Consider the following 14,804-nt stretch of genomic DNA (forward strand, 5'->3'; position numbering starts at 1 on the left):
TGAGTGTGACATGTATGTAACATGCATGCAACATGTATATCATATGTATGTAACATTTGTGTAATATGTGTGAACTATGTGTGTAATATGTAAGTAGCATGTGTGTCACATGTGTGTAACATGTATGTCATATGTGTGTAGTGTGTGTAGCATGTATGTAATATGTGCACAACATGCATATTATATGTATGTATCATGTATTAAACAAAACATGCAATGATTGCAGCTTTTCTAATGCTGCTAAAGCAGAGAGGTAAGTGTTTTTTGAGATTCCAGTGAGTTGGGAAAGGAACTGCAGTAAATTGCAGGAGCAAGATCAGAGAAGCTTGAGCCCTAGAGGGTAGGGATTTTGTTAAAAGGAGTTTGGCAGCAGTGGGATTCGAACCCACGCCCCCAAAGAGACTGGAGCCTTAATCCAGCGCCTTAGACCGCTCGGCCATGCTACCCATAAAAATGAACACATTATCGACTAAAATGGGGTGGGACATTCCATGCTCTGCATTCATTGCTTGAGCTGGAGGCCTCAGAACTCTAAACTACAAGTATTCACCACTTTATCCATTATAAAAGGTAGTTGAAGTTTCACGGAGATGGCCAAGATGCCACCTTATGTGTTTCAGTCCTCTTTCTGAGGCAGCAGGTGGTGGTCACTTTACACTTGAGAGTGGACTTTGGGTGCAGCATTCTGTGGCAAGTTCACTTGGCACTCTGCTGAAAAGTGTGCCAGCTTTTCATTAGTACTGCTTGTTTTTTGGTGTCCACACTTAAAGTGTTAATGTGGAATCTAGCTTACAGGAGAGGTAATCACGTTCAGTTGAACTTGTTTTGTAACGTTGACAAGATTTCACTAGTCATCTCATCAGAAGTGTGCCCTTTTGGAAGACTTCTCAACCAAAGCATGCAATTTCCTAATGCTGCTGTTCTGAGATTCCAGTGTGTTGAGCAAGGAATGCCAGCAAAGTGCAGCAGAAACTTCAGAGACGCTTGAGCAATCAAGGATAGGCATTTGTTAAAAGAGCTTGGCAGCAGTGGGATTTGAACCCACGCCTCCAAAGAGACTGGAGCCTAAATCCAGCGCCTTAGACTGCTCGGCCATGCTACCTGTGAAAGTGCTCTTGCTAAGGACTAAAAAGAGGCATGACAGTCTACATTCCATGCTCTGCATTCATTGTTTGTATGTGACATGTACGTAACATGTATGTCATGTGTGTCATATGTATGTAACGTGTGTAACATGTATTTCATAAGTGTATGACATGTATGTCATATGTATGTATAATCTGTGTAATATGTGTGTAACACGTATGTAATATGTGTGATATGTATGCCATATGTGTATTGTGTGTCATATGTGTAACATGTATGTAACATGTGTGTACCATGCATGTCATATGCATGTCATATGCATGCCATATGTGTGTAACATGTATGTAAGATATGTGCAACATGCATGTCATATGTGTGTCATATTAATGTAACATGTGTGTGACATGCATGGCATATGTGTGTAGCATGTATGTGATGTGTATGACATGTATGTTATATGTGTGTAATATGTGTAACATGCATGTGACATGTGTGTAAAATTGTGTCTAAATGGTGTGTAACATGAGTGTGACATGTATGTAACATGCATGCAACATGTATATCATATGTATGTAACATTTGTGTAATATGTGTGAACTATGTGTGTAATATGTAAGTAGCACGTGTGTCACATGTGTGTAACATGTATGTCATATGTGTGTAGTGTGTGTAGCATGTATGTAATATGTGCACAACATGCATATTATATGTATGTATCATGTATCAAACAAAACATGCAATGATTGCAGCTTTTCTAATGCTGCTAAAGCAGAGAGGTAAGTGTTTTTTGAGATTCCAGTGAGTTGGGAAAGGAACTGCAGTAAATTGCAGGAGCAAGATCAGAGAAGCTTGAGCCCTAGAGGGTAGGGATTTTGTTAAAAGGAGTTTGGCAGCAGTGGGATTCGAACCCACGCCCCCAAAGAGACTGGAGCCTTAATCCAGCGCCTTAGACCGCTCGGCCATGCTACCCATAAAAATGAACACGTTATCGACTAAAATGGGGTGGGACATTCCATGCTCTGCATTCATTGCTTGAGCTGGAGGCTTCAGAACTCTAAACTACAAGTATTCACCACTTTATCCATTATAAAAGGTAGTTGAAGTTTCACGGAGATGGCCAAGATGCCACCTTATGTGTTTCAGTCCTCTTTCTGAGGCAGCAGGTGGTGGTCACTTTACACTTGAGAGTGGACTTTGGGTGCAGCATTCTGTGGCAAGTTCACTTGGCACTCTGCTGAAAAGTGTGCCAGCTTTTCATTAGTACTGCTTGTTTTTTGGTGTCCACACTTAAAGTGTTAATGTGGAATCTAGCTTACAGGAGAGGTAATCACGTTCAGTTGGACTTGTTTTGTAACGTTGACAAGATTTCACTAGTCATCTCATCAGAAGTGTGCCCTTTTGGAAGACTTCTCAACCAAAGCATGCAATTTCCTAATGCTGCTGTTCTGAGATTCCAGTGTGTTGAGCAAGGAATGCCAGCAAAGTGCAGCAGAAACTTCAGAGACGCTTGAGCAATCAAGGATAGGCATTTGTTAAAAGAGCTTGGCAGCAGTGGGATTTGAACCCACGCCTCCAAAGAGACTGGAGCCTAAATCCAGCGCCTTAGACTGCTCGGCCATGCTACCTGTGAAAGTGCTCTTGCTAAGGACTAAAAAGAGGCATGACAGTCTACATTCCATGCTCTGCATTCATTGTTTGTATGTGACATGTACGTAACATGTATGTCATGTGTGTCATATGTATGTAACGTGTGTAACATGTATTTCATAAGTGTATGACATGTATGTAACATGTATGTCATATGTATGTATAATCTGTGTAATATGTGTGTAACACGTATGTAATATGTGTGATATGTATGCCATATGTGTATTGTGTGTCATATGTGTAATATGTATGTAACATGTGTGTACCATGCATGTCATATGCATGCCATATGTGTGTAACATGTATGTAAGATATGTGCAACATGCATGTCATATGTGTGTCATATTAATGTAACATGTGTGTGACATGCATGGCATATGTGTGTAGCATGTATGTGATGTGTATGACATGTATGTTATATGTGTGTAATATGTGTAACATGCATGTGACATGTGTGTAAAATGGTGTCTAAATGGTGTGCAACATGAGTGTGACATGTATGTAACATGCATGCAACATGTATATCATATGTATGTAACATTTGTATAATATGTGTGAACTATGTGTGTAATATGTAAGTAGCACGTGTGTCACATGTGTGTAACATGTATGTCATATGTGTGTAGTGTGTGTAGCATGTATGTAATATGTGCACAACATGCATATTATATGTATGTATCATGTATCAAACAAAACATGCAATGATTGCAGCTTTTCTAATGCTGCTAAAGCAGAGAGGTAAGTGTTTTTTGAGATTCCAGTGAGTTGGGAAAGGAACTGCAGTAAATTGCAGGAGCAAGATCAGAGAAGCTTGAGCCCTAGAGGGTAGGGATTTTGTTAAAAGGAGTTTGGCAGCAGTGGGATTCGAACCCACGCCCCCAAAGAGACTGGAGCCTTAATCCAGCGCCTTAGACCGCTCGGCCATGCTACCCATAAAAATGAACACGTTATCGACTAAAATGGGGTGGGACATTCCATGCTCTGCATTCATTGCTTGAGCTGGAGGCCTCAGAACTCTAAACTACAAGTATTCACCACTTTATCCATTATAAAAGGTAGTTAAAGTTTCACGGAGATGGCCAAGATGCCACCTTATGTGTTTCAGTCCTCTTTCTGAGGCAGCAGGTGGTGGTCACTTTACACTTGAGAGTGGACTTTGGGTGCAGCATTCTGTGGCAAGTTCACTTGGCACTCTGCTGAAAAGTGTGCCAGCTTTTCATTAGTACTGCTTGTTTTTTGGTGTCCACACTTAAAGTGTTAATGTGGAATCTAGCTTACAGGAGAGGTAATCACGTTCAGTTGGACTTGTTTTGTAACGTTGACAAGATTTCACTAGTCATCTCATCAGAAGTGTGCCCTTTTGGAAGACTTCTCAACCAAAGCATGCAATTTCCTAATGCTGCTGTTCTGAGATTCCAGTGTGTTGAGCAAGGAATGCCAGCAAAGTGCAGCAGAAACTTCAGAGACGCTTGAGCAATCAAGGATAGGCATTTGTTAAAAGAGCTTGGCAGCAGTGGGATTTGAACCCACGCCTCCAAAGAGACTGGAGCCTAAATCCAGCGCCTTAGACCGCTCGGCCATGCTACCTGTGAAAGTGCTCTTGCTAAGGACTAAAAAGAGGCATGACAGTCTACATTCCATGCTCTGCATTCATTGTTTGTATGTGACATGTACGTAACATGTATGTCATGTGTGTCATATGTATGTAACGTGTGTAGCATGTATTTCATAAGTGTATGACATGTATGTAACATGTATTCAACATGTATGTCATATGTATGTATAATCTGTGTAATATGTGTGTAACACGTATGTAATATGTGTGATATGTATGCCATATGTGTATTGTGTGTCATATGTGTAACATGTATGTAACATGTGTGTACCATGCATGTCATATGCATGCCATATGTGTGTAACATGTATGTAAGATATGTGCAACATGCATGTCATATGTGTGTCATATTAATGTAACATGTGTGTGACATGCATGTCATATGTGTGTAGCATGTAAGTGATGTGTATGACATGTATGTTATATGTGTGTAATATGTGTAACATGCATGTGACATGTGTGTAAAATTGTGTCTAAATGGTGTGTAACATGAGTGTGACATGTATGTAACATGCATGCAACATGTATATCATATGTATGTAACATTTGTGTAATATGTGTGAACTATGTGTGTAATATGTAAGTAGCACGTGTGTCACATGTGTGTAACATGTATGTCATATGTGTGTAGTGTGTGTAGCATGTATGTAATATGTGCACAACATGCATATTATATGTATGTATCATGTATCAAACAAAACATGCAATGATTGCAGCTTTTCTAATGCTGCTAAAGCAGAGAGGTAAGTGTTTTTTGAGATTCCAGTGAGTTGGGAAAGGAACTGCAGTAAATTGCAGGAGCAAGATCAGAGAAGCTTGAGCCCTAGAGGGTAGGGATTTTGTTAAAAGGAGTTTGGCAGCAGTGGGAATCGAACCCACGCCCCCAAAGAGACTGGAGCCTTAATCCAGCGCCTTAGACCGCTCGGCCATGCTACCCATAAAAATGAACACGTTATCGACTAAAATGGGGTGGGACATTCCATGCTCTGCATTCATTGCTTGAGCTGGAGGCCTCAGAACTCTAAACTACAAGTATTCACCACTTTATCCATTATAAAAGGTAGTTGAAGTTTCACGGAGATGGCCAAGATGCCACCTTATGTGTTTCAGTCCTCTTTCTTTTTTTTATTTATTCTTTATTTTCAGATTTTTCAGAATATACAAACATAAACTATTCAATAAATTGATAAATACAACAACATTTCTTTAAGAATGAACTCCCTTATCCCTCCCTCCCCACCCCTCTCACTCGGTCCCTTCCCCGGGCCTTTTCCCTTTTTCCTACTCTGTCTTGTTTTCCCCTCTTTCTGATTTTTCCCTTCTTCTTTACTGACAGTCAAGTAGCTTTAAATAACCTTCAGTTTTTCCGAATTGTATCCACGGTAGCCATTTATATTGATATCTCCCTTCTAGGTTATCCAGTTTATAGATTGTCTCTTCAATATTTCGTGTCCTTTCTAACCTTTCTACCCACTCCTTCATCGAGGGGGGGTCGGGTTTCCTCCATCTACGCGGGATCAGTGCCTTAGCGGAGTTCAATAGGCAAGGAACCAGGGAGTACCCATACTCTCTCTCTCCTTTTTCCGAGTCGTGAAATAAGCAAACCCATGGGTCTCTTCTAATCCCTTCCCCTGTTATTTCCAAGATAGCTTTTATAATTTTCTCCCAGAATATCTGTATCTTGGGGCACTCCCACCATATATGAGCAAAGGTCCCCACCGCTGAGCAGCCTCTCCAGCATGTTGCGGGGGTCTCGCTACTAATTTTATTTCCTTGCTGTGGGGTTATATACCACCTTGTTAAAAGTTTATATGACATCTCTCTAGTTTGAAGGTCTTTGGCCACCGAGTACGTTCGTCTAATAATCCTATTTCTATGGAGATCATTATTCAGCGGTCCCAGTTCATTTTCCCACTTCTCCATATAGGGGGGGTATTTTTGCTCTTCTACCTCTATTAAGATGTCATATATTTTTGAGATCCTTTTTACAACGCATTGAGGGTTCCCTATCAGCTTCTCCAGAGGTCTAAGTTGCTCCGAGCCTCGTAGTGGTTGTGTTAAAGACTGAATAAAATAATATAATTGTGAATATCTCCACTTATCTAAAGGCTTGTGCCCCCACTTTTCTATTAATTCCTCATATGTGCATACCCTATTCCCTTCCATAACCTCTTGTAATTTAATTTTATCTTTCTTAGCCCATCTACTATAATATACATATTCCTCTTGCCCTGGTAAAAAAAAATTAGTGTCTAGTAATGGCATAAATGGTGAGTTATGTTCCCACTTGTGTCTCTTATTTATTATGTCCCATATTCGCAGTGACCCTTTTGTCAATAAATTTGTGCTAATCCCTAATTCTCTATATTTTGCGGGTATCCATATTATCTCCCCTAATTCCCTTCTACTTAGCTTAATTTCTAATTCCACCCAATCCTTCCCCTTTTTATTATGTGTCCAGTCTGTGATTCGTGAGATTGCTATGGCCTCGTAGTACTTTTTGAAATCGGGCATTGCTAATCCTCCTCTGGCTTTACTTCTTATCAAAGTATTGAGGGCCACCCTCGCCGCTTTTTTTTTCCATATGAATCTTTTAATCATCATTTTTAATTTATTAAGATATCCCTGTGGTAATATTATGGGGACCATTTGACATATGTAAGTAAACATTGGTAAAATAAACATTTTAACTGTGTTTATTCTCCCTATCCATGATAAAGCTTTGTATTGGAACCTATCTAAATGATGTTTAATTTTGTTCAGTAGGGGGATATAATTAGCCTCATACAAGTCCCCCATCCCTGCTGTAAGCTTTATTCCTAAGTAGGCCAATTCCCTCCCACTCCATCTAAAAGGGTATTTAGTTTGTAGGGTTCTCTGTTCTTCTACTGGTATATTTAAGTTTAGGATTTCGGATTTGGTTGCGTTAACCTTAAAATTGGAGACTTTCCCATATTTTTTTAGTTCTTCCATAATCGCCGGTATAGAGGTCTCCGGGCTAGAGATATAGAGCAGAAGATCGTCTGCAAAAGCAGCAACCCGATAATCCCTCTCATCTACCCGTATTCCCTGGATGTTTTGATTCTTCCTAATAGCAGTCAGGAGGGGTTCTAGTGCCAGAATGAATAGAATTGGGGAGAGCGGGCAGCCCTGTCTTGTCCCGTTGCACAGTTCAAGGGGGCAAGACAGGGTCCCGTTTATTCTTATTTTAGCTTTAGGCTTAGTATACAAAGCTTCTATCCACCCTCTCATCCTCTGTCCCAATCCATATCGCTCCAACACTTCGAATAAGAACCCCCAACTAACCCTGTCAAATGCCTTTTCAGCATCTATAGACATGAGTATCGAGGGGATCTTCTGTCTTATGGTTTCCTGGCTTAGCATAATAGTCTTTAGTGTGTTATCCCGACCTTCTCTCCCCTGAGTAAAACCTACCTGATCCTGCTGTATCCACTCTGGGACATGAGGTCTTAATCGTTCAGAGATAATTTTTGCAAAAAGTTTAATATCTGAATTTAGCAAGGAAATTGGCCTGTAGCTTTCCACTGCCAACGGATCCTTAGCCTCTTTCAGGATCAGGACCACATGCGCCAGTAGTGTCTCTTCTCGAAAATTCCCCTCCCTCCCCACTGCATTAAAATACGCGCATAATTTTGGGGTCAGCTGTTTTTGAAATTCCTTGTAGTATGATATCGGGAACCCATCTGGCCCGGGGCACCCTCCCTTAGCTGTATTTTTGATCGCCCATTCGACTTCCAGCTTTGATATTGGGGCTTCTAGTGCTTCCATTTCCATTTGTTTAGCCTTGGGGATATCTATCCCTTTCAAATAGTCCTTTATTGCATCCCGGCCTCCATTCTCTAAGGTTTCCTGTTGGATATTATATAGGGTTTTGTAATATGTATAGAACGTGTTCATTATATCCTCCGGCATATTTTGTATGTCCCCCGCCTCATTTCTTACTTTTGGAATAAAGGTTCTGCTTTTCTTATCCTTCACCCTCTTGGCCAGCCATTTACCGGCTTTGTTTCCCCATTGATACATCTCTATTCCTAGGATGTGATAGGCGGCCCTCCTGTCCTGTTCTAGAGAGTCTTCTAGTTCTCTCTTTTTTTTTACTAGATCCCGGGTATCATGCAGTCCCCTTGGTCTGCTGCCCAGCTCCAGTCTCTGAATTTCTTCATACAGTAGGGCTTTCCTCCTCTCTCTCTCTCTCTTTTTCCCTGCTCCAATCCCTATTAATACCCCTCTTATTACCACTTTATGCGTTTCCCATAGTATAGGGCTTGAAATTCCCGGTGTATCATTTAATCTGAAGAACTGTTCTATCTCCCTCTCAACCTTACTTGCAGAGTCCTTGTCCTGTAACAGAGATTCATTCAGTCTCCAATTCAGCCTCGGTCCATGGTCCTCTCCTATCTCCAACCCAATCATAACTGGTGCATGATCTGACACGGTTCTAACTTTTATTTCCGCCTTCTTAAGTGCTTTCAGAAATGAATGCTCCAGGAAGATATAGTCTATTCGGGAGAAGGAACCATGGACCGAGGAGAAGCAAGAGTAATCCCTATCCTTTGGGTGAAGTACTCTCCAGGTATCCTGTAGTTGGAATGCAGCCAACGCCCTTAAAAACATTCTCTGCTTATATACCGATGTCCTTGGGCCTCCTGCTGAAGTATCAACTTTGGGGTTTACACTCCAGTTAAAATCTCCAGCAAGAATTAATTTCCCCTCTTTAAAATCCTCTAATTTGTTCAATATTTTCTTTAGGAATATGTCCGCATTCTCGTTTGGGGCATAAATGTTTACAATTGTGCATTTAAGGTTAAACAACATTCCTTTTAAACACAGGTATCGTCCCTCCGGGTCCACCAGTCGCTCCTCTAAATTAAACCTCATTGTTTTACTGAAGCCTATTGCAACCCCTCTGGAGTACGAGGATGGGGAATCCCCATAAATCCATACCGGGAAATCAATCGAATTCAGTCTGACCCCTGAGGTGCATGTTAAGTGCGTCTCCTGGAGACATGCTATATTTGCCTCCATATGCTGCAACTCATCGTTTATTCTATGTCTTTTCATTTTTGTGTTTAAGCCCCTTACATTATAGGTAATAACGTTAACTATCCCCATACCTCTCTTCCAAGGGGCATTCTCCCTCTCTTTTTGGAGCGTCTAGTGAACCCGTTGGTGACCATACCTGTTACCCCTGTAGAAGGACCGAGTGAGAGCCCATAAAAAACCCCCAAAAACCCCAAACCCCCCTCCCTCCCCCCTCCCTCCCCTTGTCCTATAACAAAACGTCTCGTAAGACTGGGTAGGACTCCCCTTTTCATGTTAAACCTATGGGACTGGTAGGCCAGTGTCGGTGGTCTCCTCTCCCCATAGTGTCCCTGGGGTTCGCCCCCATGTCCGTCCGAAACTTCCCCAAGCCTCCCCTCTCTCCTCCCCTCCTCCCTCCTCCTCTTAGTCCCCTATTCAAATTTATCTCGGCTTCAGGTAATTGGATTCTTTCGACTCCAATCGCTCGGCCTATCCTGTCTAGTAGTCCTTTGGGTCCCACTCCTCTCACCCCCTAGAACCTCTTCAGTGTCCCATTCTATCTGTGGAGCAGGACGTATCCCTGACTGTTCACAGAATTCTTGTAGGTCCTCCGGGAAACGTAGAACCGCAGATCGGCCGTCTTTCTTCCCTATGAGGCACGCCGGAAATCCCCACTGATATGGGATGTCGGCTGCTCTCAATAGTTCCGTTAGCGGTTTCAACCGTCTCCTTCTTCCAAGCGTCTCCCCCGCTAAGTCGGAGTAAATCTGCAATTCCACGTCTCCGTAGAGCACCCCTGGCTGTGTTCTAGCTTTTCTCATTACCTGCACTTTTTCCGCTACGTGGTGAAATCTCGCTATGACATCTCGTGGGGCTTCTGATCTAACTCCAAGAGGTCGCGTCATCCTGTGTATTCTATCTAGCTTCAGTGGGGTTGTAGCTTCTCTATCTAATAAGGGATTGAGAATCTGTTGGGCTATCTCTCCAAGGGCAGATGCGCTAACTGTCTCAGGTAGACCTTTTATTCGTATGTTCTTCCTTCTGCTTCTATTCTCCTGGTCTTCTAGTTTATATCTAATTGTTCTATTTCCCCTACGGAGGGCTGTTACCTGCTCTAAGATTCCATCTATTCTGTGCTCCTGGGCCTCTACTTTGTTTTCCACCTCCTCAACTCTCCCCAAAACCAAGCCTATGTCCTCCCTTATAGTTGCGATATCTGCCCTTAGAGAGGTCTCCATTCTCATGAACATCTCTGAGAGCATCTCTCTAATCTGTGGGGACTGGTCAAATTCCCTTTGTCCATCCAGACTCCTTTCTCCTGCCTCTAGATGTTCTTGTCCCTCCCTTCCTTGAGCTTCATTCTGGCTGCTATCCCCACTGTGTAAGTTCACGCTATGTTTTTTTTTAAGTTCAGTTGCCTTAACGACCGGGTTCTTTGTCCCTCTGCTATCCTCTCCCCTCTGTCTGCCAGGGCCCGGGCGGAGCAGTTTTTCCATCCTGGGGCTACCGGACTCTTCTTCTGCTCTTATGCTAGTGTTTGCGGCCATATATTTTTGAATTCCGACCGGGCTTGCGGCGGGGGTTACTTGTTTATTTATCTTGCCTGCTTTCCCTCTCATCCTGGCAGCCCTATCAAAATTTAATTCCCTTCCTCCTATCAAAGGATATCGGCCTAAATCTTTACAGCCACTTTAAATAGCTCCCCCCAAAAAAAAAAAAAAAAAAAAAGAAAGAACCCTACCGCAAAAACAACAGTACAGTATTATTATGTTATTACATTTGGGGGTGGACAGTGCTAATTGAATTTTATCAACCAAAATGCCCAACAAAACAAAACAAAACAAAATGTCCAGCAAAACAAAAAAAAACAGAAGAGAAGAGAAAAAAAAACAGAGGGTCATAGAATAACCGATGAGTCCTCTATCATAATGTCACAGAGTTGTTCAGATCAAGTTACCCGCAAAAAAAAAAAAAAAGAGGAAAGTTCTTTTTCTTTTCTTTTCACTTCTTCCTTCTTCCTTATGATCCGCTCCTTCCTCCTCTTTATATTGGGCTACTAATATTGATTAGCTGACTGTAGGATACATTCTTACTATACATTCTTTAAACCATGCAGTATGTTTCCCAAAAAAAAAAAATCAGGAGAGTGTAAATCAGCTTGACAGCGGTAGGGTCTCTTACATCAGCATTTGAACTCCTACAGCAACTATTGTTGGCAACATAACAAATGTCCCTTGCAGACTCTGTTTTTGGCGACTGCCCACAAAAGAAGCTGACCCCTATAGCCAGGGGGGGGAGGGTTTCTGGGAAAACGTCCTTTAGTTAACACTGTTTTTTCCTTTTCCCTCCCCTGGTAGCAAATAGCTCCTGCAATCGAGTCACCTCAACGGCAAAAATGTAGAACCAGCTCAAGCAGCCATTCCTTATATTGTTCTGTCAAATCAAATTAAACTTTAAGGCAGAGGAAGGTAGGGCAGGATAGGCTCCAATTTACCTAGGGGTATCTCCCCTTCCCTAGTGTAGCGTCCGTGACCATGCCTCTCACCTCTCACCAATCCAGCAGAGACTCAGCAGAGACTCCCCATGCTTCCCCCTCCTGCTGCTTATCTTACCGCTCTGTCGTCTGTGGACTGTGTAACACCTTCTATCAGCCTTTTCTTTGCTCCGGTGGATCCTCCGTTTCAGGGGTATGCAGTCCGGGTCCCGTCCCGCCTTAGCAGCGGCTTGAAGAACGCAGAACTCCACTGCTGAGCTGCTGTATTCTTGGGCAACCCCTCCGCTGGCGTGGGGTGCGCTGTGTTTGGCGGGGGTGGTTCCTGGTCCTCGGAGCACAGAGTCAGGCCGCTTCAGAGCGGCGTCCCGGCGTCTCGGGAGCACACGGCCTCAGGCAATGTAATCATGGGGAGATGCGTACCGGCGGGAGACAGGGCAGGGAGGCTCGGACGGGCGCTCGGACGGACAGACGCCTGTCTCCTACGTCATGGCTCCTCCCCCCCCTAGGGGTGTGTAGTTTCAGTCCTCTTTCTGAGGCAGCAGGTGGTGGTCACTTTACACTTGAGAGTGGACTTTGGGTGCAGCATTCTGTGGCAAGTTCACTTGGCACTCTGCTGAAAAGTGTGCCAGCTTTTCATTAGTACTGCTTGTTTTTTGGTGTCCACACTTAAAGTGTTAATGTGGAATCTAGCTTACAGGAGAGGTAATCACGTTCAGTTGGACTTGTTTTGTAACGTTGACAAGATTTCACTAGTCATCTCATCAGAAGTGTGCCCTTTTGGAAGACTTCTCAACCAAAGCATGCAATTTCCTAAGATATTTAAGATATTAAGATATGTGCAACATGCATGTCATATGTGTGTCATATTAATGTAACATGTGTGTGACATGCATGGCATATGTGTGTAGCATGTATGTGATGTGTATGACATGTATGTTATATGTGTGTAATATGTGTAACATGCATGTGACATGTGTGTAAAATTGTGTCTAAATGGTGTGCAACATGAGTGTGACATGTATGTAACATGCATGCAACATGTATATCATATGTATGTAACATTTGTGTAATATGTGTGAACTATGTGTGTAATATGTAAGTAGCATGTGTGTCACATGTGTGTAACATGTATGTCATATGTGTGTAGTGTGTGTAGCATGTATGTAATATGTGCACAACATGCATATTATATGTATGTATCATGTATCAAACAAAACATGCAATGATTGGAGCTTTTCTAATGCTGCTAAAGCAGAGAGGTAAGTGTTTTTTGAGATTCCAGTGAGTTGGGAAAGGAACTGCAGTAAATTGCAGGAGCAAGATCAGAGAAGCTTGAGCCCTAGAGGGTAGGGATTTTGTTAAAAGGAGTTTGGCAGCAGTGGGATTCGAACCCACGCCCCCAAAGAGACTGGAGCCTTAATCCAGCGCCTTAGATCGCTCGGCCATGCTACCCATAAAAATGAACACATTATCGACTAAAATGGGGTGGGACATTCCATGCTCTGCATTCATTGCTTGAGCTGGAGGCCTCAGAACTCTAAACTACAAGTATTCACCACTTTATCCATTATAAAAGGTAGTTGAAGTTTCACGGAGATGGCCAAGATGCCACCTTATGTGTTTCAGTCCTCTTTCTGAGGCAGCAGGTGGTGGTCACTTTACACTTGAGAGTGGACTTTGGGTGCAGCATTCTGTGGCAAGTTCACTTGGCACTCTGCTGAAAAGTGTGCCAGCTTTTCATTAGTACTGCTTGTTTTTTGGTGTCCACACTTAAAGTGTTAATGTGGAATCTAGCTTACAGGAGAGGTAATCACGTTCAGTTGAACTTGTTTTGTAACGTTGACAAGATTTCACTAGTCATCTCATCAGAAGTGTGCCCTTTTGGAAGACTTCTCAACCAAAGCATGCAATTTCCTAATGCTGCTGTTCTGAGATTCCAGTGTGTTGAGCAAGGAATGCCAGCAAAGTGCAGCAGAAACTTCAGAGACGCTTGAGCAATCAAGGATAGGCATTTGTTAAAAGAGCTTGGCAGCAGTGGGATTTGAACCCACGCCTCCAAAGAGACTGGAGCCTAAATCCAGCGCCTTAGACTGCTCGGCCATGCTACCTGTGAAAGTGCTCTTGCTAAGGACTAAAAAGAGGCATGACAGTCTACATTCCATGCTCTGCATTCATTGTTTGTATGTGACATGTACGTAACATGTATGTCATGTGTGTCATATGTATGTAACGTGTGTAACATGTATTTCATAAGTGTATGACATGTATGTCATATGTATGTATAATCTGTGTAATATGTGTGTAACACGTATGTAATATGTGTGATATGTATGCCATATGTGTATTGTGTGTCATATGTGTAACATGTATGTAACATGTGTGTACCATGCATGTCATATGCATGTCATATGCATGCCATATGTGTGTAACATGTATGTAAGATATGTGCAACATGCATGTCATATGTGTGTCATATTAATGTAACATGTGTGTGACATGCATGGCATATGTGTGTAGCATGTATGTGATGTGTATGACATGTATGTTATATGTGTGTAATATGTGTAACATGCATGTGACATGTGTGTAAAATTGTGTCTAAATGGTGTGTAACATGAGTGTGACATGTATGTAACATGCATGCAACATGTATATCATATGTATGTAACATTTGTGTAATATGTGTGAACTATGTGTGTAATATGTAAGTAGCACGTGTGTCACATGTGTGTAACATGTATGTCATATGTGTGTAGTGTGTGTAGCATGTATGTAATATGTGCACAACATGCATATTATATGTATGTATCATGTATCAAACAAAACATGCAATGATTGCAGCTTTTCTAATGCTGCTAAAGCAGAGAGGTAAGTGTTTTTTGAGATTCCAGTGAGTTGGGAAAGGAACTGCAGTAAATT

The 14,804-nt window shown here is 42.2% G+C and overlaps 9 non-coding genes across 9 annotated transcripts; all 9 read right to left on the reverse strand.

Moving 5' to 3' along the window:
• Positions 1-364: 364 nt before the first annotated feature.
• Positions 365-446, reverse strand: TRNAL-AAG (transfer RNA leucine (anticodon AAG)). Its single transcript has one exon. It is a non-coding gene; the product is annotated as a tRNA-Leu (tRNA).
• Positions 447-1,020: 574 nt separating this feature from the next.
• On the reverse strand, positions 1,021-1,102 carry TRNAL-UAG (transfer RNA leucine (anticodon UAG)). The gene has a single exon. It is a non-coding gene; the product is annotated as a tRNA-Leu (tRNA).
• An 871-nt stretch (positions 1,103-1,973) lies between these two features.
• TRNAL-AAG (transfer RNA leucine (anticodon AAG)) lies at positions 1,974-2,055 on the reverse strand. The gene has a single exon. It is a non-coding gene; the product is annotated as a tRNA-Leu (tRNA).
• A 574-nt stretch (positions 2,056-2,629) lies between these two features.
• On the reverse strand, positions 2,630-2,711 carry TRNAL-UAG (transfer RNA leucine (anticodon UAG)). Its single transcript has one exon. It is a non-coding gene; the product is annotated as a tRNA-Leu (tRNA).
• An 871-nt stretch (positions 2,712-3,582) lies between these two features.
• Positions 3,583-3,664, reverse strand: TRNAL-AAG (transfer RNA leucine (anticodon AAG)). Its single transcript has one exon. It is a non-coding gene; the product is annotated as a tRNA-Leu (tRNA).
• Positions 3,665-4,238: 574 nt separating this feature from the next.
• On the reverse strand, positions 4,239-4,320 carry TRNAL-UAG (transfer RNA leucine (anticodon UAG)). The gene has a single exon. It is a non-coding gene; the product is annotated as a tRNA-Leu (tRNA).
• Positions 4,321-5,202: 882 nt separating this feature from the next.
• TRNAL-AAG (transfer RNA leucine (anticodon AAG)) lies at positions 5,203-5,284 on the reverse strand. The gene has a single exon. It is a non-coding gene; the product is annotated as a tRNA-Leu (tRNA).
• A 7,971-nt stretch (positions 5,285-13,255) lies between these two features.
• TRNAL-AAG (transfer RNA leucine (anticodon AAG)) lies at positions 13,256-13,337 on the reverse strand. The gene has a single exon. It is a non-coding gene; the product is annotated as a tRNA-Leu (tRNA).
• Positions 13,338-13,911: 574 nt separating this feature from the next.
• On the reverse strand, positions 13,912-13,993 carry TRNAL-UAG (transfer RNA leucine (anticodon UAG)). Its single transcript has one exon. It is a non-coding gene; the product is annotated as a tRNA-Leu (tRNA).
• Between the last annotated feature and the right edge of the window lie 811 nt (positions 13,994-14,804).

This window comes from Lithobates pipiens, unplaced genomic scaffold (genome assembly GCF_037356315.1).
Source record: "Lithobates pipiens isolate NorthernLeopardFrog02 unplaced genomic scaffold, aLitPip1_a1.2 Scaffold_28, whole genome shotgun sequence".
NCBI classification, from domain to species: domain Eukaryota; kingdom Metazoa; phylum Chordata; class Amphibia; order Anura; family Ranidae; genus Lithobates; species Lithobates pipiens.